The sequence below is a fragment of the Marmota flaviventris genome, chromosome 1 (genome assembly GCF_047511675.1).
Source record: "Marmota flaviventris isolate mMarFla1 chromosome 1, mMarFla1.hap1, whole genome shotgun sequence".
Lineage (NCBI taxonomy): Eukaryota > Metazoa > Chordata > Mammalia > Rodentia > Sciuridae > Marmota > Marmota flaviventris.
The window spans coordinates 67,250,425-67,278,227 of record NC_092498.1 but is presented as its reverse complement, the minus strand read 5'-3'; positions in this window follow the sequence as shown (position 1 = coordinate 67,278,227).

Sequence of the window (27,803 nt, the reverse complement as noted above, 5' to 3'; positions counted from 1 at the left end):
AGAAAGAAAGAGAGAAAGAGAGAAAAGAAAAGAGACAAAGAAAAAGAAGAGAAAAAGATTCACACACTAATTTCATAGTAGGATAAAGAACTTTAACAGAACCAAATCTGAGAATAACCATATTTAATTAATGATTGAATTCACCAACATATCTATTGGTGACTTAATAAACTCTTGAGATAGGATCTGACATTGAGTCTCATTTTTTTCTACTTTATGAATCCTCACTGAGTGATTTTATATATTCTAATGGCTTAAACTGCTATTTGCATATATGAATGACTATCCAAACCTCTGATGCAATTTTTCTCTGGTGTTCAATTCCTATGAATTATAATATTTTTTACAATGCCATCCAAGCACAAAAACCTAATAGATCCCATGCTGAATGCAAAATTCTTCCTCTCTTAAAATTTACTTTTTACCCAGTATTCACTAATTGACTATACTAAATGAAAAGATATTTATATATATGTGTGTGTATGTGTGTGTTTATGTGTTTCTATTAAATGTTATGTTTTTACTAAATTAAATTTTATTGAATGTAAAATATATGTGCTCATATTTATTTTACTTCAATATATCCTCAGTACTATAACAATAAGAATATGAATGAAAGTTTGAGTTATAATCTAGAGACTACCCAACTCTGGAACCTCTAATTCTTCTTAGTATTCCTGTAGTGCATTGCTTCTGACTCTCAGTTCCTTTGAGTTGTTTATTTTTCTTAATCATTCCTTTTCTAAGTCCAGGCCAGATGCAGTAAAGTGAGGTGAACAGTGACAGTGGTGTTATGCATACTGTAGTTGAAGTCAACTTTTTTTGGCAGGATCTTGCTCAAGCTGGAGATCTACGGCTTAGAAATCTAAGATAAAGGCATAACTATCATGTGGAATCCAGACAATGACAGAATTGGAGCTCTTCTGGAACAAGCAGCTCAAATGGTAGAGACAATAGTCAAATTCAAAGATAATATGATATAAATTCAGCATTTAGGAATTAATTGCTACATAAAAGAGTGAATTATAAAAGTTCTCTAAGAAAGCACTATTTTCACTCTGAGAAGATGCCTTTTATGGCATCTTTGAGCCACGGAGAATACATCTTCAGGATGTAGTTCATGTCTTAACTATCACTACTCTTACCAAGAGAAATTCTTTAAATAGTTTATCCCCATTGAGACATGTTGTGCTTTATGTAGATTTTCCTTATAATGTCCTATGTTTGAGGACAGACAACAAAAAGGACATAGCTTCTGTCATGGCAAGTTGTATATAATTTAAGGGATAAAATTTGTTTCGTAATATTGACCTACAAAAACTTTGTAAAGTTTTATAATACAAAATTTTAATACGATCCTATCACATTGTAAAGATAGGTACACATTTCCCCTTGAGGAAAAACAGTATTTAAAAAATCTTTAGGAATGTTAGATATATTCACTCTTATTCTTCATGTTTTTTTTTTTTTGACATCTTTAGTATTGATTAACTACAATCATTGACCTTTTCGAAGACGTTATGTATTCACAACTGACATAAGGACCCTGAGTGAAACCAAAATTTCCAAAGTATGCAGCTAGTTCTTCAATTTCTACATGCACATATTCTACAAATATTCCCTGAGGAGTTGAAATACTTGATCATGTATTAATTTCTAAGATTTATATTTAATTTTGGATTTAATCATCTTTGGAAATGTTCTCACTCAACTTTGCTCAAGGCACATTTTGAAGTAAATAGATACTTGTTTAAATATTTTTTAAAGTAAATACACTTCATGCCCTGGTACTTTTATCACACAAATAATTTCAGCAAATAAATTAAGGTGGTGGGGGCAGGGAAACCATCTCATATTTGAATCTCAAAGGTTACAAAAAGTCCTGGGAAGCATTTTATGCATTAGCTGTGGGAAAAGACATTGTAATTTGAAATGTTATCTCATAATGTTAACTTTCATATGGCAGGGGTTGCACACTTTGATTTTCTAAGTACAGAAACGAAACAGTAAGTTTTAATTTTTTTTTAACTTTTAAAGAGCATATAATAATTGAAACATGCCTTTTAGCAGAACAACAGCTTAATTTATAGGCATCATGTAAGGGAGCCACTGGGACTTTTAAAACAACATACTGGGAACCCAGTAAAACAAGCCCAAGCTGCATGTGTGAATAAACTCCTTTAGCAACCTCAAGCAAGAGAACATGCTTAATAATCTATCTATCTTCAAAGGAAAAACACAGTTAGATTGAGAGTTCGTAAAGCAATTCTAGGGGGTATTTAGTCTTCACAAATCTATGTTTTGGGGAAAAAAACAAAAACCCAACCAATAATTTCCTTTTATGTAAAGATTAATATTTTTTAAAATTAATTCTTATTCTATAGGGGTTTTTATGGTAAAAGTCATCATATACTGTATTTTCTGCTATATGAAACCTGAAAAAAAAAAACAATGGAATAAAAGGAAGGGTATGGGGTCATAAAAATAAAGGGAAGATCAGTGGAATAGAAGAAGGAGGTTGAGGGTGAGAGAGGAGGGACTGGAAAGAAGAGGAAATGTGAAATGACTGTTATATAATTACACTCTGTGCATGTATAAATATACCACAGTTAATTCCACCTTTATGTATATCTATAAAGCACCAATTTAAAATAAATAAATGGGTGGAAGAAAGACCAATAGAGTAGAGGCCAGGGAATAAGAGGAGGGAGGAAGCGGGGAAAGGGAGTGGATTGGAGACTGAAATGGAGTAAATTATTTTCCTTGCAAGTATGACTTTGTCAAAATAAACCTATAAAGTACTAGCATGAAAAATGAGCTATTATTCTTTAATAAAATCCCCAATAATGATAAATATGTATTACAAAAATTACTACATGAAATCACAAGATAATTTGCCTAGAAGATTGCCATTTCATTGCATCAAAAAATAATGTAAAACAAAACCAATTCGTAAGACTAAGAAAATTAAAAGCCCAATGGAAAAAAAATCCCCTGAAGACTTGCCTCTGTCATTTCCAGGTAGCATTAACATCAATAGAGATTCCAAATTTATAAGGGCAAAAGAGAAAAAAAGTAAACTTAAAGATCATACATCGCATCATCAAGATTATAATCGTACTAATATGGATGTGATTAATAGTAAGTAACTACTAGTGACCGGTTCAGCTTCAAAATGCCTTTTCCAATAGTCCATTGTTACTGAAAATCTCTCCACTAGAACTTTATTCTTTTGGAATGAGGTCTTAGTAAAATGCCATAACAGGGACATTAAGTTTATAATTATGTTTTAGTAGAGGGAGTCAGGGATTCTCATGAAAAGGAAAGAGTGGGATCAGGTTCTGGAACAAGGTTTATGTATCATGCTAGAACCCAACTGGCTTTTCTAGCTAAAGAAAGATGCTTTGAAGAGCAGCAGTTAGGTGCTCATGTAAACGCTATCTAATCTGATGAGTGAGGTGCATAAAGGGAATATGGCTGCTGTAGTTGATACTCAGTTACCAACCTTGTAGGCTGGTAAGTGTAATTCTTATCTGTCTAAAGTAAACCTGACCTCAGTCACCAGCCTGTGTTACTAGTTAAGGCTTGAGTAATGAGATAGTTGTAGGAATGACTGGTAAAATCAAAACTAGGAACAGAGTTTCCTACCTACCAAGTTTGGGCTTTAGCGTTAAGGCTTGACTGGAGAAAGCAGAAAGTCTAGCTAAAATCGAAAGAATTTAGTTTAAAGTTGCTCATTTTTGTAACTAGGACAGGCACAGTGGTCAGGGAAACCATAAGGGAAAGACATAATTTTGACAACCTCAAAGCTTGTTCTTCAGTTCTAATGAAGTACAAGGCACCTTGTCTGCTACACTAGAGAACCAGATCCCATGTGTTGTGGTGGATTATTTTTAAATCAACAGATATAAATATACCAGCTGCTAGTGTTTTATGGCAAGTTAAATCATTACTCTAAGCCTTACATCTCCATCTGTGAATGCAAAAGGTACCTTTTAAACCTTGGTGAGCACTGCTCAATGGGACTTGACAAATGGTAGCTGTCAATTGGCTGGGCACAGGCAATTGAAAATAATTCCTGACTTAAAGCATGTCTGGAGCATGCTTAAGCTTCAGTTGACTGATAGGGGGCTTATCCGTTGATCTATCTAGTTGAGAGATACTGAGTGAAACAAAAGTAAGAAATCTCAGAGCAGACTGATATAATTTGTCAAGAGTTCTTTTCTGTGAAATGATGCATACTGCTTCCTCTTCAATTGAGAGGCAAGATCTGAAAGTATGGTTCAAGCAATGTGGTCATGAAGGGTGTGAGATACACAACTCCAGAGAATAGAAGACACTTGTAACAAGAAGGATTAAAACTACCACAAAGTATGGATTTTAGAGGAGAGGAGTGTGGAATGTGACTACATCACATACTAAAAAGATAGAGAAAAGTAGCCTCAGTTCCACTCACAACCATGAAACACTCAGGAAGATACACATCTGACAGAGGGTTGACAAAAAAATCAATAATGCAGAAATCCAACAAAATTTATAAAACATATACGATATGAAAAACCATGGTTGTGTGTGTGAGAGTATGTAAAAGACATATTTTACCTTTGCAAAAATGGTCAATGGAATAAAAAAAAAACAAAACAGTTCTTCCTTTTCTAAAATTCTCAAGGGTAGAAAAACAATGTGTGTTCCATAACTATCAGAATGGGAAATGAAATTGAATGATATGAAAGTGTTTTACACAGTATGTTGTATGAGACACATGGGGCCAAGGTGCCAGGACTCCATAAAGGTGCCTTGAGGATGCACTGTCTGAGACAAAAAGAAGAAAGAGAAATGTTTAGGGGGAATAAATGGTAGTAATGAGATAGTATGAGGAAGAGCCTATGCTTGGGAGAAGGGAGAGACCCTAAAGAAGAGAAGGTGGAAGAAGGAACTGAAAATTCAAATAAGTAAATATACATGTTTATTTATATGGGTGTATCTATAGTGTGACCCCAAATCATGTATTTTTTTAAAAATGTTCATATGTATGAAATTTTATAGTAAAACTTATAGAAAATATATCATATCAAATGTATGAAGCCATTTTATTTTTATTAATGATCCTATTTTAAAAAAGAACATTAGGAGTCAAGGTATGTTTTCTTCTTAAAACCCACCTCCATGAATCTAAAAGAATGAAATATGGTGAGCTCTTTCTTTTGATTATGTGTGCATACTTTGATTAATGAGCAATCTAAGCCGCCTTATAAATTGAGAAAGGTGCAGATCATAAAGTCTTTCTTAGGCCACTCTCCTAATTCTAAGGGTGGTTAGAATACCAGCTAACACAATTGATACCCACACACTTTACTATCCTGTGAAACCAGCATTTTACAAGCCCTATCCATCTCTTAGATACATTCTCATTATCTCTGCCTACTTTCTCCTGATAAATGGCTTTGGGTCACAGTCAGGCATCCAATCAATCAAGAGGTGAGCAGTGTCCTAACCAACACAATTTTATAAGTTTTCCAGTGACTGCCTGGGCTTGCTGGGAGTCTTCCAAGGTTACTTTTCTCCTACATATTTTAAAGTGACTTTTGTGTGTTATCACAACACTATCAGTATCATGAATTCAAGATTTGTTTGTTTAAGTGAAGTCCACACATCATAATGCTCTGAAGTATCTTGGAAATATTGAAGACTTTAGTTGCTTCAGGCTCTTCAAATGACATGTACCTTGGCTGAACTTTGAAATAAATTCTACATTTATCACTGTTTTACTGCATCCTTTTATTTTTGTTGGTCTCTTTTACAAGCATGCTTTCTCTTTGATCGTCCCATAGTTTGTGTCCACACTGAAATTTATAGAGTTAAGCCACAATGTTTTTTTCCTATAAAACAGTCTTGACAAGTTGCTGCCACAATATTTCTCTTCTACATGAACAAAGATAACTTAGGCAAGAATCTGATTCTGTGATATTTTTTTCAGAATTTTCAAAGAGTTTCTGTAAAACTTCCCAAGTCAAGCCATCTACCAAGATTATAAGAAAAACTATGATTCAGATTTTCATTATGGACCCCAAAAGTTCTGAACTTCCAATATTATCAGATTTACTAGTGAATAATATTATTTTTCTTCACATTGAGATACTACATGAAAATTCAACAATTACTTTTTTTCTTTTACCCCTACCCATTATCTTCAACAAACTATATATACTCAGTATACCCCAACACAAAACACTGAAAGGTAACAAGGAAAGGATTCTTTGGTTTCCAGATTTCCTAAAACCTAGCAATCTATTTGCTAATCTGTGATGGCTCCCATCAACTAATTTTTCTTTATTTCTTTTTAGAGCTTCTCTTTGTCTCCTTCCCTTGTTCCCTCCCTCCCTTTCTTCCTACTTGCCTACCTTGTTGACTTCCTCCTCTCCTTTCTTAAAAGTCTATTTATCATCTATTATGTTTTAGTCTCTAGACTAAGTGCTGATGATCTGAAAACAAAGACCATGGAGCTCCAGATCTGAGAACTTCGGCAGGGTTCACAAAGCAATGGGGTAAAGGGGAAGAGGAGCTGTTATATGAGAACAAATGGAATGGGAATCTTTAACAGCATTGCTTGCAGTTCCACTTAACATTAGCAACTTTCTGGCAGAATCAATCCACACTCAGTGGTGGTGGCTCCATCAGTAGTGATGGCTAATAGTAGGCTTCTGTGATCAGACTCTCAGTAGTAGCAGTTTACAGCAATTATTTGGAGATCATTGAGGGGTCTTCCATGTCATCACTGGACTGATATAATTTAATTTCTATAGGATAGCATATGGTAATATTCCAGCTGACTTTTTAAATTAGCAAACATATCTTTTTTTAATTGGTTCTTTTAATTGTACATGACAGTAGAATATATTTGGACATAATTATATAAGCATGGGATATATCTTATTCTAATTCAGTCACCAATACTTCTCTTTCCCCTTCCTCCTACTTCCTACTACATTTGTTCTACTGATATTTATGCCATTTACTCATAGTTATTTTTTTAAATTACTTTCTTATGGCAAGCAGTCTTAACCAACCCATTTAAAGAAGAGCTTCCTTAAGCACTGATTCAAAGCCCTTTAGCATAGCATTAGGAAGCACCTCTTTGTGGAGCCACACAGTTACCTCTAAGGGTTCACCATGAATAATTACTGTGCCCTCAACCAAAAGTGAAGCCTCATTGTCCCAAAGGATTCCTGATACTTGTGTCAAAGCATACACTCAGATGTAAAATAAACAATGGAGAGTACCACTCATAAGTGTTATTCTGGAAGGGGTGCTGCAAAATCTGATATCTACCACTGATTCGTTCCAAAGGCTGAGCTCAAAAGAATTCAAGACACTTTAGCAACTATGTGTGGTAAATAGAGATTTGGATTGCATGGGTAATTTGGAATTCACTGTGGGAGCAAGTACTGACTAGATTTTTGTTAAAATTCACTCCTCAAATAAATGCATAATAAGAGTAATGTTTTTGTCACATATGCACAGATGTACTAAGAGAGAAACTGAGGATGACACACGAAAAAAATAGAGCAGCAAGAAATATACTCAGCAATGAAAATACTAGGGTAACAGGACTTAGAAACTGATTTTGCTAAAGAGGACTCTTTTCACTTGGTCCTGCAGAAGTCTGAAAATGCCCATTGGGTAACGAAAAGCAGAATAAAAGCTTGGCATCTCTATATGCATTTTGCATCTATCTCCTTTGCTCTGAGTCATTCTTTCCTGTGATCACCTTGGATTCCAGGGACAACAGGTTAGAGGGAAAAACATCTTTGACAAGAGTTGAAACTTCCCTCAAGGCAACAGCAACTCTTATCCAGGGCAAGATACTGCTTGGCCAATCCTGAGATAGTTATCCACCAGACAACATTTTGACCAAGACTGCAGCAATATTGCATGCTTCTTCGCACATCTCCTTCACTCTGTTCCTTTCCTATTTAAGCCCAAATCTCTTGTCAGTATCCCCAAAGACAGTGCTAAGGACACTTGATCCCCCTAGATTTTTCTATATAGCTGTATTAAAGAAATATCCTCCCTGTTTTTCATCATTTATTTTTACATTTAGTTTCTGCGGTGAGTGGCTGGACTTGATTTGTTGGGACTCCCTGAAATCAGATCCCCTCTGGCCTACAACTCCATTATTTATTATCCACAGGATTGAGTTCTGTACATGATTACTTCATTTAAACCTCAAAAAATTCTTACTGGACCAGAAAAATCATTATGGTCATTTGACAGTGTATAGGAAACTGAGGTTTAGAATATAATAAAAGCACCTACTATAACACAAATTTGCATGAAGGTGTGCTGCAATGATACTATGCCTGTGCTGTTAAGGTATTTGAACAAAGTCTCAAATTTCTTTGTGTGCCATTAGTTTCAGTAGCACATAATTTTTTTGTATTTTCCAAAATATCACTGCTATTCCATTTTCTCAAATCAGTGCTTTACATATTATAATATGTTGTCCACAAATTTTTACTGACCTGTAACAACATAAGACAGATAAAAAATGTTAGAAACATTGAACCCAAATTTATCTGATCATTTATCTATTAATTTTTTTTGTATTTTACGCAAGTATTAATACATAGTAGTTTAGAAAGTTGAAACAACAACCAAGGATCTGCTCCACAGATAAATTGAGAGGCACAGTATCACCTGAGTTACACCTAAAACCTGAACTTCAATTGAGATTCTGCTAACTCAAGTGTTCACTTATATAACCAAGACTCATGTAATTGAAATGCATTTTTTGATATTTTCAGGAAAAAATTAAAATCTACTCTAATGTTTCACAAGCTATAATTCTTTGGTTTCTAATATGCAACATAAAGAAATTGGATCACACATTCTTTGTTTCTTCTTACTCTCTAGAGTGATGATTCTAAGATTTATATGGAGGATAAGATAGAAGAAAATGTTTTTTGAAATCTGGTTTACTATAATTCCTGAAAAGCCCACAGGAATTCCTGGTCATCTCATGTATTTGCCATGTTTGTACTACTCAGCTTTATTTCTTTTTCTAGATATGGTATGAACTGGTTTTCATATGAAGCATCTCTCTCATGTCATCACAGTGAGCACCATACTTCCCATTTCATATGGTATTGTCTTGATTGTAGGGGAAATATAAGTCAGGAGGCTGTACTCAGTAGAATTGTACTTTTATCAACCAGGTTTAAGACTCCTAATCTTGCTCATAATGCACAATCTTTTTCCTTAAACCTGAAGGCACCTAAGACCCAACAAACACATGTTGCTTAACTCAAAATTTAGAGAATAATAGTACAATGTTTCTATTATTTATTTGCTCTTGAAATATAAATTGCTAGAATCCAATTGCAGAAGATTCCTGCAAAATTTAGAGGAAAAAATTTGTTCTTCAGCAGATTAACAACACAATAGCTCAGCTTTGGTTCTTTTTACTCACTTGTATAAATATGTGGCAAAATAACAAGTGGCTAGGCATCATTATACTCACTAAAAAATATTTCAAATTCTTCAAAACAAACCAAAATTACTAGGATACAAAATTAATAGCCAAGATCAATGCCATTTAACTCACTGTTCAGCTTAAATTAAGATATTAAATTTCAATTTATTTCCTTCCATTTTAAAACATCTTATTCAAAATAATATTTCAAAATCCCCCTCTTCTGCAATTTTTATGAGCTATATATAAGTTTGTATTCTTGTTTTAGGAAACACATATTTTAATCCATGACTGAATACCTACCAAAGAGTTCAGTGGCTTTCTGATTTTAAGGTTTAAGTGCATGCATTCTTTCTTCCCCACTTTTCACTTTCCCCCAAGACCACCTACATATCTCACTTTGTCTCCTAATATCACAAAGTTACAATTATAAGCAAGACTTAATTTTACCATTTTCCTTCAGTCTTTGAAAGATAGCATTATTCAAATCTCTAGTTTTTTATGCTATCAATTTTTAGCTCTATCTTTTTTTGTGATCCATACATTTTTCTTGCTTTAATTATCTCTATTAATAATGTTTTATAATTTGTACAATATGAAAATACAAGAACTAGAATTTTTCCCTTTGGCAAATAAGCATGAAGAACAAACAGTTCTCTGTTATGAACTGAATATATTTCCCCAAAATCTGAATGTCGAATCCTAATCCCCAGTGCGATGGTATTTGGCAGAGGGGTCTAAGATAATTAGATCATGAGGGTGACATTCTCATGAGTGGGACTAGTGCTCTTACAAAGAGACATGAAAGATCCTGTTTCCTTCTTTCTGCTTTCCAACATGTGAGGATCCAAGGATGGAACAGTGTCTGGAAACCGGGTGGCGGGCCCTCCCCAAGATTCCAACTCTAATGGACCTTGAAATTCCAACTTCAAAGAACTGTGAGCAATCAATGTTTGTTGCTTGAAGCACCCAATTTGTGCTATTCTGGTATATCAATTCAAACTGAAAAGGATATTTTTGTGTATAATGATTCATAAAGAGGAACCATATCTGAAGAGAGATTAACTTGTATTCTTTACTAACATTTATAGAATACTAGATAAATTGTGACCTATTTATTCATTTACCTACTTGATAGCCTTACAAACAATTTATGAATGGAAAATATGATTAGGAGCCCAAATATGCATAGCTCTACTCTTTTTCATAAAGCATATAATTGACCGTAGGGGGAAAAATGGTCCACAAGGGATTCTACTGCTACTCATCAGGATTTGTGAATGACTTCAATGATTGAAAACTTCTATTCTGATTATAAAAAATGACTATAAAATTCTTTTTCTTATTATCACATGACCTTACCTACATTGTTATCTATAAATACATAGCTAAGCCCACACAAATTATCTCTATAATAGGTGACTGAATTACTTTGTAACTCTATGTGAGTATATCCAAACTCTAAATCACTTAGTAGTTCTTAGCACAGGAATACATATGTGTGAATATACACACACTTATATATATTTGGCCTAGGTTGTATATTGCTGGATAAAAATCATATGGCTCGTCTTACTTTTATTCCTTCATATACATATGTGTATGTGTGTGTACACCCTTCAAAAAAAGCTTTAAGCTTTCATTTCAAAAATTGTCACATTATTATTATTTAATAATCATTGGAAAATTTAATTATGACCTAAGCATTTTATGATGGAAAGTATCTGGTATCAATAAATGCTATGAAAACAGATGTAATTATATCAGTGGAAAACATTTTACTGATGCAGAGTAATTCAAAATCTTCAACTACAGAAGCATAATTAAGTTAAGCTTAGTGAATAGTTTTACATGTTAGACTAATTTCTAGCACTGGAACACATTAAGAGGATGGCTGGAATAGCTCACTGTCTATTTTTTCAAAAGCCATTAAAAGTGACAGAAATCCTGAAACACCACTTGGCTCCTCTTTAGACTGTAAAGGAAATAAAACTACCAGTTGCTTAGATATTTATTTAAGAGTAATTGTAGCTTCTGTTTCAAACTGTAATTCTTGCCTTATCCTTGCATAGCCTAGAAAAAGAAAAAAGTGTCTTTCCAAACAAAAGATAGTGTTCATATGAAAAAGAATCTAAATTTACAATTTTAACTATTATACATGTGTCCCTGCTATAGCAAATATTTATGACAATAATTTTTTCTAGCATTGAAAATTGAACCTGGGTACACTAAGTTACATCCCAGTCATTTCTTGAGCTTTTTGTGTTGAGACAGGGTCTCCATAAGTTGCCACACTGTCCTCAAACTTGCCAACCTCAACCTCCTGAGTTGCTAGGATTATAGTTGTGTGCCACCATGCCTGACCCTATAACAATAATTGACTGCATTTTTAGTCTTAGAGACACGAAGAGCATATTCAGAATAAACACAGAAGGAAAATAAACATTTTAATGCAATCAGAAAATTCTAACAACATATATGGATCCAATGGTGCCCACTTTAACATTCCCTTGGTTAATAAAAAAAAAAAAAAAAAAAAAAAACTTATGGATTCATCAACAGTAGACTGAGCATTAGAATTTGTATATCAAGAATGATGCTACAGTTGTGCTTATGTCCCAAACTTACTTTTTCACTAATTGTTGTGGCCTTTTTTTGTAAATTAAGAACTTTTTACTAGCTTTTCAGCCATCTAGTAATAAAGCATCTTGTGATATGCTTAGGTGGGAGTATAGAAAGATATGGTCTGTATGTTAAGCAGTAAAATATGCCCAGTATTTTATTTACTATCATATTGATTACTTATTTAAATATTCCTATCAATTTTGTTTGGCCCACATAAAAATGACCAAAAGCTAGTCTAGGGAAATAAAGTGTAAATGTTAGGGGTGACTGTTAGGGGTGACTGCTTGCTTTTTAAAACTCAAAACAATATCATTGTGAGGTGCTAAAATCCTTAGTATAAATAACAGTAATGAGTTATATAAATAAGCCTTTAAGTTGGAAAACGTTTGTCAGTCATGTCCATTTAACACAGACATAAGTAAGCTGGTTCTAAGCTTCGTAAGCAGAAATAATGTTCGAATGGATATAAAACATGTGTTTTCCTGAAAAAAAAAAAAAAAAAAAAACTTCTGTAATGAAATTGACAAGTTCAGGTCATGCAATCTAGTAGTAAAAGCTAAAATTTGCCTAAGGTTTTTATTCATTGTGCCAGCCATTGCTGTGCTTGCTTTTGTGGAATTCTAACTAGGGGTACAAAGTAAATTATGTTTCCATTGCTATAGTAGCAGATGTCATGGGAGAATGCATCTCGTCATGGATGGAGTGAGACCTAAGTATGTCCCTTCTACAGAGGTAAAATGTGATCATATCATAGGTGAAAGATTTCCTAAAATGGGGAATAAACAATGAGGGAAGGAACCAAAGAGAACTAAGGGAAGCCCTATCTGGTCTTTCAGAATAGGGAGATGTCAAATCTAACTTTCTACAATGCTCTTTAACAATCCAGTGTGTTATTCTCAAATGCAATGGTCAAATGAGGGGAAAAAAATGATGTAGAAAGAATCCAGCTGTGGTATTCATTTTTAGCCCAAAGTAAACAATCATTGAACCAAAATTTCTTTTCCTCATATTGCTGGCTTTCTACATATATCCACTTATAACTAGGAGCACGTGAGTTAAAGCTCTTGGAGCTCAAACCATTACCTCTGTGGTTCTGGATTCTGATCCAGTGGTTGAATTCTGACTACCAGCACAATAACATTTAAAATGAGGAAAAATGGCTTCTTGACTTTATAGAATCTTGTTTTCATAAAAGCCATGGCATCTCATAAGCAAGAATTAAAATATCTGTGATCTTACATAGTTAACCTTACCCAACCCATGACAAATAACTCGGGCCTCAGTAATTATTTACATTTAGGTCCATGGCATTTAACAGTAGGCCTAAAGTTTACTACAACTTGGCAACTACTCTCTTCATTCCATAATGATTCCTGAATTTTCCCAGACAGAATCAAATAACTTAAGAAATATTATATAACATCAAAAGAAGGCCACAAAGCCATTAGCCAACTCTTTTAAATACAATATGGGATCATCATATTTTATCCTTTCACTTACGTTCATTCACTAAATGTTTAAAGATCAGTTTTTATGTATCAAACCCCAAGTTAGATGTTGGTAATAAAATAGTAAAAGAATAGTGAGATTTTATTTCCTCAAGACCTTTAATTGCTCATGTGTGTGTGTGTGTGTGTGTGTGTGTGTGTGTGTCTTTCAGAATTTGGAGTGGAAACAGTTAAATGATTAAACCTGTAATCCCAGTGGCTAAGGAGGCTGAAGCAAGAGGATTACAAATTCAAAGCCAGCCTCAGCCACTTAGTGAGGCGATAAATAGTTCAGTGAGGCCCTGTCTCTAAAGAAAATACAAAATAGGGCTGGGGATGTGGCTCACTAGTTAAGTGCCCCTGGGTTCAATCCTCTGTACAGAAAAAAAAAAAAAAAAAATCCATGGCAAGTGCTGTGAAGGAAAAGTAAAATGTACAATAAAATACTCTAATATAAAATCTTACATAAAATATAATCTACTATTAATGTTGTATTGAATTGATTATTAGTACAATTTTTAACTTGGGCAATTTTTGTCTTTTGCATCCCTTTATCCCTCTTTTAGGTTTTTTTCTTGTGCCTTTTCTAGTGACTAATAGTGCTACTCATAACCTCACAACTCAATGCTACATGAGACCCGGATATGAGGTCCCGATTTTCTCAATTAACTATGGTCTCATTCTCTCCTTTATTGTTGATGGTGACAGCAACTGTTTTAGTTTGGGGGGTGATGTATTTGCTAACTGCTTGTTAGAAATGCCTTAATTCTTTAAAAGTGATGACAAAATAAGTTCAGGAAGCAGGAGGCCATATTCTGGTAAAATAGAAATAGAATCATGCTGTTTCCCTCAAAATAACAATACAGAGGAAGTTGCCCATTCGGGTCCCAATTGTGGGCAACCTTGCACTAACGAATTACTCTTTTCTATGTAATCCTAGCATTACTCCACTGAAAAACTCAATTTTCTTTGGTTTATTATCGCTTTTGTCAGGCATTTTTTTTTTCCATTTAAACCAATGAAGATCCCATTTCACAAGAATGTTTGTGTGTAATCCTTCTTGGAGAAAAATTTTCACTGTGATTTGCAATTTTAGTGTTAAAAGATGAGTGCTAGAACTTGATAAGTTAGTTGACTCAAATAATATTTATTGAGTATTTGGTTATCCATTCTATTTTACATTCTAAACCATAATGCCTATGACTCAGCTTAGTTTTGTTATTAATATGACACCTTTTAAAGATACATTGGGCTGGATTTTAGTTTCACTTAAAAATGGATATATTTCCCTAATGACTTCCATACATATGTCGTTTTCAAATATAATAGTCTATGTTGCATAACACATGTGTTAGTCAGCTTTTTGTTGTTGTGAGCAAAATAACTGACAATTTAAAGGAGGATATATTTATTTTGACTCGTGATTTCAGTGGTTTCAACCCATGGCCTGCTTGCTCTTTTGGTCTGGATGGGACATGAGGCAGAATATCATTGCACATATTCAGGGCACAGGAAAACTGCTCAACTCATGGCAGTCAGGAAGCAGAGAAAGAGAGAGGGAAAACAATCAGAGAGAAGGTAAACCTTTCCAACAAACACCCCCAGTGACTTACTTCCTCCATCTAGAGGCTACCTTCCAGTAGTCCATACAGCTCTCAATGGATTAATCCACTGATGATGCCAGAACCTTCATGAACTGATCCTTTTCAAAAAGCCTCTCCACTAAACAAAGGAGACTTTGGAAACATTCCAGATCCAAACAATGGACACATTAGACATTTTTCTTACTCTGGACTTCTATCATAACATTTAACATATAAATTCTTGGATGCATAAGTTTGAAAATAGAATTCAGTTTTTATGGCAATTATGACTGATATTGGCACACATAAAGATTGTTTAGAGAATCTATAATATGTAAAACTGCAAACAAAAGTTAGTTATGGCTTAGAAGTAAATGACTCTATTTTTTATCTATTTCTGATGTCAAAATGGCTCTCTTCACCCAATCAAGCCTTAGCATTAAAACTTGACAGTATGTGACCTTAGAATGGTTTTTATAACATCATTTTTTTATTAAATAAGTATACATATGTATAATTACACAAATAAGATCTTATGGGGTTTTGTTTATTTATTTATTTGCCTGGAGGTGAGGGCAGAATGAGTAGGTAGAGCTATGAGAAAGGTTTATATTATTAGCTACCAAATAATATGTTAAAGCTGAAGTATAATCTAATTAATGTTCAAAGTAGAGTTAGTATATTTTACTTTGAAATCCACTTATATTCTCAGAGGTATTTATTAAGGTATTCTGCCGTGGTTAGAAGAACTCATATAATAAGAGAGCACAAACTAAAAATTTTCTTTCCTGGTACAATTATTATTGTAAATGTCAGCAAAAGTTGTGATTTCCCAAAGTTATTGCTAAAGTATTTGCAGTTCTATGAAGAAGAAGAGGCCAAAGACTACAGATAGTGTTCAAATATCAGAAAAGACAGGACTCGATTTTGATCAAAAGTCAAGTCAGAACAAGAACTATAGAAATAAAAACTCCATTATTTATCAAAAATGGCCTCTATAATGATCTAACAAAATATTCATTAGTGATGATTATTTAGAAAGAAAAAATTCTTAACATTTTTTTGTGGTTTCAGAAGAATATAAGCTAAGTAAAATTCTTGCTCTTTGGTTTGTATCTTTGCATATATATTATTCAACCAGAAATTCATAAGGATATCTAATCACTTGCTTAATTTTGTGCAATTAGAATTGCTTTTGGATATTTTACCTTATAAAGCACACAATTAAAAATACTTTTCAATTCACAAAAATGTTTAATATCTACCATGCATTTAGTACTGGGAATAGAAGATTAAGTAACAATTGGATGATTACTTGAGAAGCCAGTAATCTCAAGAGCGGAACTCACACAAACAGATATTTCAGTAAGATATTTTAAGTCTTTAAGTGGATTATGAGACAGAAAAAAATCCTTGCTTGGCCTGCATAGCTATGAGATTTTATAAATGTTGCTCAAATTTCTGAGCCTCAGTTCCCTTGTCTCTAAAATTGGGATGGCAATAATGATATCTACCTCATAGGTTTTTTGTGAAGATTAAATTTGTTGTACATATAAATAATAAGAATGGTGCTAGGTTTACAAGATCAATCAAGGAATGCAATCTATTGTTTCTTCTCAAGTCATCATTTATGTAAAGGGTTAGCATAGTGGTAGGCCCTTAGGAAGGACTCAATAAACATTAGCTAACACTATTGCTTAATATGAAAACACAGAATTTGGATTCTGGGCTAAGAATTAAAATCAAGATCTCTTACTTTCATTAAATCCACCAAATGAAGTTTTTGCCAATAATTGTTTGGTTTATGAGGCAGCCTTTGCATTTCAACATGACTTTACCATGAGAAATTACTTCTTTAAGAAGTCTTCATTAGATTATTGACCTTCTATGCTAAATAAGAATTATCTATGGAATATAAATTTGACCAAAAAATAATAGAAATTTTTCCTGTAATAGGTTATTAAAATAGAAGCTGTGGGAAATATAAATGTAGTTATACAATAACTGGTTAAAATACACAAACAACTCACATTGTGAGCTAAAAGTAGTGAGCAAGAGCAGATGGGAAATTGTGGATGCCTTTACACAAATTTTATTCTGAATCTCACATTTGCCCAGTAGCTGCCCTGCACCTCCTCAAGTCTCAAAGGATAGACTACCGCTTATGGTCAAAGAAAGAAACAGTTGCTTCCTTGGGCTTATCTTGCATTCCCAGCTTAGTCAGCTGAAAGGAAGCCTAAAATTTGTTCATGAGACCAGAATGAGGTTAGATATAGGAGAGAGGCAGAGTGGAGCTTTCTTAAACCCTGCCAATTACAGTCCCCTGAAAGAGTCAGCAAGACTCAAAGATGGAACTGAAAGTCACTCTGGATTTTAAATGGAGTCATTGACAAGCTAAGGTATATCACCTTTACCGGCATTACTACAGGTGAGAGTTACCACTCAGAAAGTGGCTACTGCTCAATGGGCAGTCTCCAAAGAGGCCATGAAAGTACTCTTTAGTCTGTATGTGACAGTGCAAGCCAAGCATGAGCTTTCTTTCCTACACTCCATTTTTCTCCTTTCCCACCTGTTTTCAAGTACTAAGGAAGTTACATTGCAGAGGAGAGGAAGCTAGGGAATATGGTGATAGAGGCATAAGGAGGCAGACCTTGCTTCCTTGCCTGTAGCACCTTGCCTCATGATGAGATAGGCTCTACTGAGAGGAGGGGAAGTAGTTGTAACTTAGAATAGTTGGACAGTTTGATATCTTGTGCAACCAGAGATTCTAATTCTGAAGTGAAACCACATGTTGGAAAAACTCATCAAAAGATTTGTTTACTACTTACAGTGATTAGCGAAATCACGGAACTTGCAGCCTTACTACTGCCTTCATCTAGGTGAAAAGGATAAACAGGTTCAAAGAACAACACTCAAACATAAGACAAAAAAGTACTTTATAATCAACATACTACAAATTATGCTTTTCAATATGCTGGTTACATGACTTTAAGGAAATATGCATTGCAAAAGAATCATAGCTCTGTCTTCTGTGGAGTTCCTTCATAAATTCTAGTATTCTTGGTGAAATAGGAAACAATTTTTATTCTTTGCAAAAATAATTTCACATTGCAAATGGTAAATTTAAGAAGTTTTCTAGAGTGGTCTGCAATGGAGCAGGAGTTTGTCCTCTCTGTTATTGGCTTCATGGAAGTCAATACAAATGGCATTATTTCCTAAGAGGAGGATTTACAATACCTTCCTCAAGCCAGAGGCATTATTTTTTATTCAACAAATATTAAAGTATCTGTTTTGTATCAGAATATGGGTTAAGACCCCAGGATACCAGAAGAAAGAAAAAACATGGCATCATGTTTTGAACTTACCTTCCTGGATCTTCCAGTTTTGTACAGGACTGAGTGAACAAGGTAATGTCAGCTAATGAAAAGTGCAAAAATCAAAATAAATGCTCAGTGATGTGATTAGAGAACAAGTTAAAGGAATGAATAAATTCCAGAGACTGAAAAAGTCTTCGGGCAAAAATGTAGACATGCAGCCTTATGGTAGATGTTGGTGGTGTTTTAAAGAGGGCCCAAAGGGTTCAAGAGACAGTAGAAGAATCAACATGCTAAGGCAGTATATTTTGTGGAGCATACAGAATACACAAGTGGTGGGTGGAGGGAAGCAGGTGAGATAAAATGTAGGGAGAATGAAAGAAAAGTAGAACACTAAAATTTTGAAAGGAAGCAAGAAAACCAAAACATTGTGTCTAGTAATAATAGTAAATGTGGGTTTTTGCATTACGTGTGGAGAAAGTCCAAAGGCTTCTGTCAGGCCTGACAATGTAGACAGAAATAGTCAAGGCACTGTAGCCAGTATGAACAGGGTATCAGGGACCAAAATTGGGTCAAAATAATCACTGGTATAAACCTAGTAACTTCAGACTTGCAGTGTTCTATTTAATGAAAAAGAGCTTTGGCTTAAAATTCAACTCATGGTTGTGTATGTGTGCTTTTACCTTTAGTGAAAATATGGGAATTTATTTATTGAAACTGAGTATATTTTTAGACATCTTAATTTTTGAAACATTTTATCTTGTTTAAAGTCTAAATTTAAGATGCCTAACTTGGTAGTGAGGCAATAACCAACATATTTGAATTCTGGTGGAACCTAAAGGCCACATGGAAATTCCATTCATCCTAAGCTCAGACCAACACCACTGATTTGGCCTCCTTGAACATGTGAAACAGAAAAAGGAAATTCTATGTCTTATCTGTTAGTAGAGAATCACCACACTCCCCACACCAGGAAGGCCCAGGGGGAAAAAAAATGAAAACCTTTCACAGACAGTGTGATGCATGTAGAGACAGAAAACTCCAGTTACTATACTACTTAATTTATGAATAAGTAGTAAGAATTATCTCTCAACCTCAGCATCTCTCACTTATAGAAGGGAAAGTAAAATTGAGACTTGAGTATTTTTCTATCAGAGTCTGAACGTTTGAATGACAGCAGCTTATTTTGGAGGTGATCCCAGTAAACACTGGTCAGGATTGAAGAGGTGAGAAAAGAAAGGGAAGGAGCCACTTATGGTTGTATTGTAGCAGAGATAACCTCTGTGGGCACCTGAGGAACTCTGGAAAATACCACCCAAGCCATCATCCCATAGATAGTGGGGTGTTTAAACACCAATACTCACTCATCATTGTTTGAAGGCTATTTCCAGAGATGTTGCCTGCCTACCACTTTCAACTTGCCCTATATACTCCCTTAGAATGTTCTGGTGGCCAAAGAAAACCCTCATGGTAAGAGATACAGATGCTTCCAGTGAAAACTTTCATCAATGGTAAAATCTAAGGAGAAATGGTTGGAATAATAACAGTATCTACCACGTCTATATAAATTGATTCCAAGTTAATATGTGTGCCCAGATTTGATCATTCATAATGCCTACTTGTGTATAGTTATTATTTGTCAATTTAAAAAACTATAAAAAAATTATATACAAAAACATATTTGATATAACCGTGTAAACAGTGATAATCTTTATTTGAATATCACTATTATTAGAATACCAATATTGCACACCATTAATAAAAGTCACAAAAGTGCTATGATGTGTGTCTATCAGAGTAGTCTCATGTATCTCAATATTGTAGAATATATTCTTGATTAATAAAGAAAAGAAAAAAAAATCTATCCCAAAGTCAACTTCCAATTGTCCAGGGCAAATTATCCTGGTTGCAGTGGACCATGCCCAATGCTACTACATGGCTGAGCTTCTGGGTAATCTTGTATTCAGTTTATATTAGTAATAATTAAAAATTGTAAGAAGATGACTAAAGAGATCTTTGAAGTCCTCTCAACTCTAAAAATCTATGAAGTATGTCTTGTAATTCAAGTGGTAAGTTTAAGAATAATAAAAATATAAATGTAAAAATTTAACTTCCTTTAAGTTTGCTTAAAATAAAAAAACTCCATAACACTGACTGAAATGCTAATGATGGCTGGCTCAGGCTGGTCCAAGTTGTTACATCAGGATGGCTGCCTGGTCCTCAGGAAGCAATTTGGTTCTTTGGTAACAACACCCAAGCCAGCACCCCACAGCTAGTATTGAAAGATAAATATGCTTAATGAGGAAAAAGTTACTAACTTGGAAAATAAGCCTCCTTTAAGCAGCATATTGCATTAAAAAGTAATAATAAGGCACATGGGAGACTGATTCTACTATGTGTAAGTGCTGTAATGGACACCAAGTCCTCAAAAACAGTTCGAAAAGAAAATTATGCACAACCTAAGTGGGGCATGGCACAGGCTGATATCTGAGTACTGAGCTGGGAACTGACCCATCACAGAGGTTACTCAAATGTTTGGAATAAAATTGTAATGGTTTTGCTTATTTTATTTTTGAATAGTGCCTTAGTAATTTGTGACTTTATTTCAGCAAAGGAAACACTATACGAATGAATTAAGGAAATGACTCTTTAAGTTCCCTCAGTGACTTTTTTTAAAAAAAATAAATGGTTCATTTAATGCAGTTCATGTGCCAGCTGTTGAAGTTTTAGCTAATTAATTCTCTCATTTACATTAGCCTACTGAATTGTACATAGTTTAGGTTTTTAGTAAAAATAAATTTGTGTATCACTTATAGTATGATTTTCTTAATAATTAGTATCTAATGGCAGCAATATATATTTAAAATACAAAGAATTTGTCACTGAGATATTCCAAAGTTTGTTATCTCTATTCCCCAAAAGAGAAAAATGCATTTCCAGTGTTGAGCATACAATTTCAAATTCCCATGCTTGATCTCAAAGCAATATGTGAGTATATTAACATAAGTGTCATGAAGAATGTAATGATGGGAGGTGAATTAAGCAAACACTAGTGTCAATAATGATTCTCCATACAAAGAAATTGCATATTTTAAAGAATGCTTTGAAGGTTGGTAGTAACTTGTTGAAAGCTGGGTTTCAGACATAATAAGTTCCATCATTTTGAACTCCTTTAAAAAAAAGGGGGGGGAAGCTTTTCTTTCTTAGTAAATTTCTTAAAAGCTCAAATTTGCACTGCAATTCCAAAGAGTATATATTTTAAAGGTAATTGAGGATAAATATGACACCTAATTTAAGGACATTCAATTGGTTTCATGTCAGGTTACATGCTGATTTTAAGGCTGTTTATTGAAGCTTAAAGCTTGAAATGGATTTGCTCCATAATACTGATATTATAAATAGATCTTTAAGCCCTGACTACTTAACATGATATGCTTTTAATTCTGTTTTAGTAGTAGCTTTTGGATAACAAAGTTATGCAAACTTGACAGCTTGCACCTGTCCATAGTTTTCTCTAAATTTTAAAGCTTTCAATTTTTGAAAAAAGGAAGAGAACAGGGATAATTGCTCTATGCTTCTTGTGAATATTATTTACTATTTTTACTCATACATTTTCTATTTTATCCCAGGGTTTAGGGTACTTCTGGCATGTCCCAGGGAAGGCTATCTAGTATAATAGTTCCCAGAGGAGTTGCCTAAGATCCACCTTAAAAATGAGACAATATTAAAGTGAATTCAATAGTTTTCCCAACACAAAATGTTTGTCTACAAGTTTCTATATTCTTTAAGAGATAAAATAGGTGGGTTTTCTTCATGAACTCAAAAACTAATATATTGAGTTGATTATCATCAATGGGATTGTATTGATTGAAATGTTCTGTTACCAAATATCTAAGTTACAAAGCTAGTTTAGGTTTATTGTTTGTTCATATACAATAAAGTGAATTCAATATTTTTATTCTAACTTTGAGTAGGACAGAAGAGGCTGGACATCTGAGGAATTAGTAGGAAGCAGGTTTATTGACTGCAGGGTCCAGAGAGGCTATTGGATAGCCTAAAACAGTCTCTGGACCGAGATTCTAGAAATACTTTGAACTTTATACCCATTGGAAGGAAGGGTTTAGAGGTTTACATTTTGCAGGGGTCTACATAGAACTATTTTTTTTTTCTTTCTTTGAGTTCACAGAAAGTGCTTTTTTGTTTTCCTTTTATAATTTTTTGTTTCATTTCACACATTTTACCACAAAAGCAGGAGTAACATAAAGTCCACAGTTAAACTTAGCTTTTGCATGCCAAAGCAACAGGAAATAGGAAGTCTAACCACATTGAGCTTTTTTCAGAAATGTTTGGTAATTTTTTTTAACAAAAACAATTATGGTGAGGGTCTTCTGGGTGGAGGATCTCTGGCCTGCTTTAGGAGTCTCTAACCTGTTTCCTTCCCCCCTTTGATGATTGTTATTTCATTATTTAAATCAAGATTCTCATTATTTTCTTGGCTTAAAGCTTTATATAATGCCATAATCTTAGTTGTTGTCTTTCTTTTAAGAGCTGCTCCTATAAGAGACCCAATAGTTCTATAGTAGACCCAATGTAAAGGGGAGTCAAACCTGGAACAATAAACACTTCATCTCTTTTGAATTCAGATCTGCTGTTTCGACTGTGAGGTAGCAATTTAAGGGCATTAACAAGAGTTGTCTTCAATGTCCTACAGAAAAACATAAGCCTTTTAATAAAGTGGAACACAAGTTCGAGATGCAATTAAACTTCCAGTCAGTCTGCTTGTGAGAAGAAGAGGTAAGAATACGCCATGTCTTGGGGGGGAAAAGTACTGTTAGGACTGGAAAAGAAGGACTAGAAAAGAAGAAAGTTGGTGAACCACAATAGGAGCTATCCACCTGGCTGTAATCAGCTAACTCAGCTGGATTAGGAAAGAACCAAGCTCCTTGTAAATTTTCTGCTGGACATAACAGTCCCTCCCCACCACATACCCATTTTACAGAGAGGAATTGCATGCATAAAAATGATAGATCAGTCCTATGTCAGACATATTATTACAAAAGTAGCAGAAAGGAGAAGATGTTTTATACTGCTCTATAGCTAGAAAAGGGGGACATGGAAAAAGTATAATTACATTTATCATATAAGACAACAGACCTAATATGTAGTATAGAAACATTTTTGAAATTTATACAAAGTTCCACTACATTCCCTGGTTCAACAGCATAAATTAGTTAAGAAAATATTGAACATATTCAAAGACTGGGAGTTAAAAATATCTGCAAAGAAAATGGTTAATAATCATGTTGGGATATGTTTTTTTTTAGTTGAATAATATTCAAAATAGTTTTTTTTTTCAAATCAAGAAAGGTTAAGAATAGGTAATTATTTTATCTTTTAATGCAGTATATACAAATGATAGAAAGTTAGTATCTTCTAAAGATGGTACATGGCTTAAAATTGATGTATAAGTTTCAAAAGAGAGGGAAGTATGTTAATCTTCTAGGGATCATATGCGGTTTCAGGTTCCCTATTTGTCCCAGAATAAGCCCCATGAAATTAAGTATCACTTGACATTTAATTAACTATTTTATAAAAAAATATAATAAATGTTTTGATGCCATTTGATCCAACATTTGCTGTTCAGTAAACTGATTTTTAAAATATTTCATAAAAAACTCTTAGGAGAAAAATATTATGGTGGAGAAGAAGTCACTCCAGTTTTTATTTAGCCTTTTCATAATTTTCTTAAGAATTATAGTTTTTGCCAAATAGAAAGGAAATGTAGTCAACAGTAAGATATATATTAATATTAGTTTTATAGATAGAAACACAACTTTACCTTTGCCAAATGTCTTAACATTTAAAAATATTGTTCTTATTACTAAATGAAGTCCAGTGGAACCCATGACATACAGTGGGGTTTTCAGTTTCTATGTCAGAAACCTCTTGTTAATAGGTGTGATTCTTCAATATATTAGCTCAGCCTCTCACTTCAATTGTTTCAATTTTATTTATGCTGTAAAGAACTATCAAAATATGTTGGAATTTAAAAAAAAATGTTTCCATAGCACATTTGAAAAACACAAAATCAGATTCAAACAAACGTCAATATGTAAAAGCTTTTTAACAGAACCTCCCCATTCTCTAGGGACATTCTTATCAAAAAAATATGAATCCAAAGCCAACCCAATTAGCTGATGGCAAGTGCATAAGTATTAGCATACAAAAACATTCCTTTATAATCACAAATGGCTCCTCAGAGAGATGACACACATAGATAGGACTTTCGTCAAATTCTGTTCAGGCCCTCTCAGATGCAGAAGGGAAAGACATAGAACAAATGAATCAAAATGGGAAATTGCTATGTATAGTTCAGGAGTCCTAAGTGTTGAGTAGAATATATTGTGGAAAATTAATATTACATGAAGTCTCATAAAATGGAGTTAACATGGATTTATTCCCAAACTATATTCAAAGATATCAGTGAACCCCAGATACAAAGAGGTTCATGAACCACATGCATACCCCAGACCCTGGAGAGTTCTTCATTCTGACATGTTATTTAGAAATCGAAATTGCCAATGGCTACTACTCTGTGGTTTTGCTTTAAATTCACATGAAAGTGATATGAGATTTATCTTGTCAGTATCAATTCTTTACATTTGACTTGCTATGTATCTGGCTTAAAGGGCTTTAAAAATTACTAATTGTATTGTGGCTGCAGCAGAATTGCCAGATTTTTCCTCTTTCTAGGTTTAAAACAAAAACTAGCCTTTGGGAGCAGCGTATTTAGTATACAACACAATGGAAGTTCACAGAAAAGGTGCTCTTTGCTCACAAATTTTGTAATCTCTTCTCAACTATTATGGATTTTATCAGAAATTTCTGTTTAGAAATTCTTTAATTTTCTGAAGATATTCAAATGACAATTTTTAAGTCTAAAAATATAATTCTTTCAATTCTGAAAAATTATATATTGTAAACACTTAGAGAAGATATGGAGCCAGGCATGATGGCGCACACCTGTAATCCCAGTGGCTTTGAAGGCCCGAGGCAGGAGAATCGCTAGTTCATAGACAGCCTCAGCAACAGAGAGGTGCTCAGCAACTCAGTGAGACCCTATTTCTGAATAAAATACAAAAAAGGGCTGGGGATGTGGCTCAGTGGTTGGGTACCCTTTAGTTCAATCCCTGGTACCAAAAACAACAATAAAAAGAAGATGATATGGAAGTGAGATCTTGAATTAAAGTGGTATCTGGTATATCAAGAATTCTCTACAAATAGCAAAACATCTTAAGTGAACATTTTCAGCTCTAGGAAAGCAAAGTTTAGAAGTCTAATCTTCCTAAATCTTTCCTATTTTCTCCACCAGATTGCTGTTATTTGATGAATATATTTTCTTTTCTGACTTCTGTAACTCCTATATTAGTTAACTTTTTCATTGCTGTGGTTAAAATACCCAAAAAGAGCAACTTGGAGGAGGAAAAGTTTATTTTCATCTCATGATTTCAGAGTTCTCAGTCCATAGACAGCCCAACCAACTCTATTGCTCTGGGCCCAAGATGAGGCAGCACATCATGGGGGAAGGGCCAGAGGAAAGCTACTCAGCTTATGGCAGGATCAGGAAGCAGAAAGAGCTGGGAAGGGGCCACAAGGAAGATGCACCCTTCTAGGAAATGTCTCTCTGTGACCCACATCCTCCAGCTATGCCCCACCTGCCCAAAGAAACCACCAATCAGTCCACTCAAACTAAGATGGACTTATTAAATTACAGTGCTCATCACCTAATTATTTAACGTTCAATATTCCTGCATTGACAAGAGATATTGGGGGATACCTCATATTTAAACCAAAACAAATTCTTAATTTTACCTGAGTTTGTCTTCTACTTGGCTGATTAAAGATCCAAATGTTGTTTCCCTAATTCTTGCATAAGCTGCCACCTCTCTGAAAAGCACTCAACGCATTTTGACTTGGTTGCTTTTGTTTTGCTGGCCTCTGCCTTGTGACTGTAGTGAAACAGAGTAAGATTGATCATAAAAAGAGTACAAGTGTGAGTTTGTGTGAGATTGACAAACAGAGAGTGATAGAGAAAAAGAAAGTAAAGGATCACAAATTAACTTCTTTTGTTTTTTAATAAATACCTAACTCTATCTAGATGCCTTCCTCAGTTAACCATTTGATTATGGTCTTAGTATCACCTCTTGTGAATCAAGACCACACCACTTGAATAATTGCAAAGACTAGCATTTGATGGGTCAAAAAAAATTTATAATAGTTCTAAGTGATGCTTTTATTTTCTAAAATGAAACAGAATTTTAGAAAACTGTATGGGATTTGGAAAATTGCTAGAACTTATATTGTATTCTGTTTTTTCCTTTTAATTCTAAACACAATTCCTGAAAGTTTGTAAGTACTCATTAAATATTTACAAGTAGTATTTCATGAAACAATTTTTTAATGGAGAGTATTGGTGACAGGCAGAGACAGCATGTAATTCTCTTTATATTTGTCTCCCTCCATACTATTATAGTAGCTGGATATACAAAGCATAGAATATAAAAAGACATTTTGCTAAGTAAGTGAATGAAGGAACTAATGAAAAGAATTATATTCTGAAAACTCATGATATAGAATTCTGCTTATTTGGTTCAGAGAAACTTTTTAAAAGGCTTACATGAGCTAACACAAAATAAGTTAAAATCTTTGAAATGTATACTCTTTTAAAAGTAGTCTATACCTAAACTGGAAAATCAGTCTCATTAATCTTATAATTTTTTATTGGTGCATTGTAGTTGTATATAATTATGGGGTTTGTTTTATTTGTAGATGCATACAAAATAACAATATAATTTGGCCAATATCAGTAGCCAGCACGTCACCTATCCTGCTTTCCACCTCCTGTCCCTTTCCTATACTGATCTCACTTTGATTATTTTGTGATCATAACACTGTATGGCATTGTTTTTCAGAGATAAGGGATCTCTCTATGTATATATAATTTATCCAAAATAAACATTTTCCTTTCAATAATAAGAATTTAAGTGTTCCATGCATTATTAATCTATATTTAAAATTGGAAAAGGGTTCATATATTAATTAATATCACAAATATGTATGATTAATTTATCCTATAAGTCTATGGTATTCTGGCAACCATTTTCAAAATTATAAACAGAAGTTACTATTCTCTATATTTCTTTTACTTGATCTTTGAACTGTTTTACATACTTTCCTCTTACTGTTTTATGTATAAATATTTGAATACTTTCTTCTGGCCTCTGTCAAGAAGATAAAGCTGCAGGGAAACTGAGATAATGCA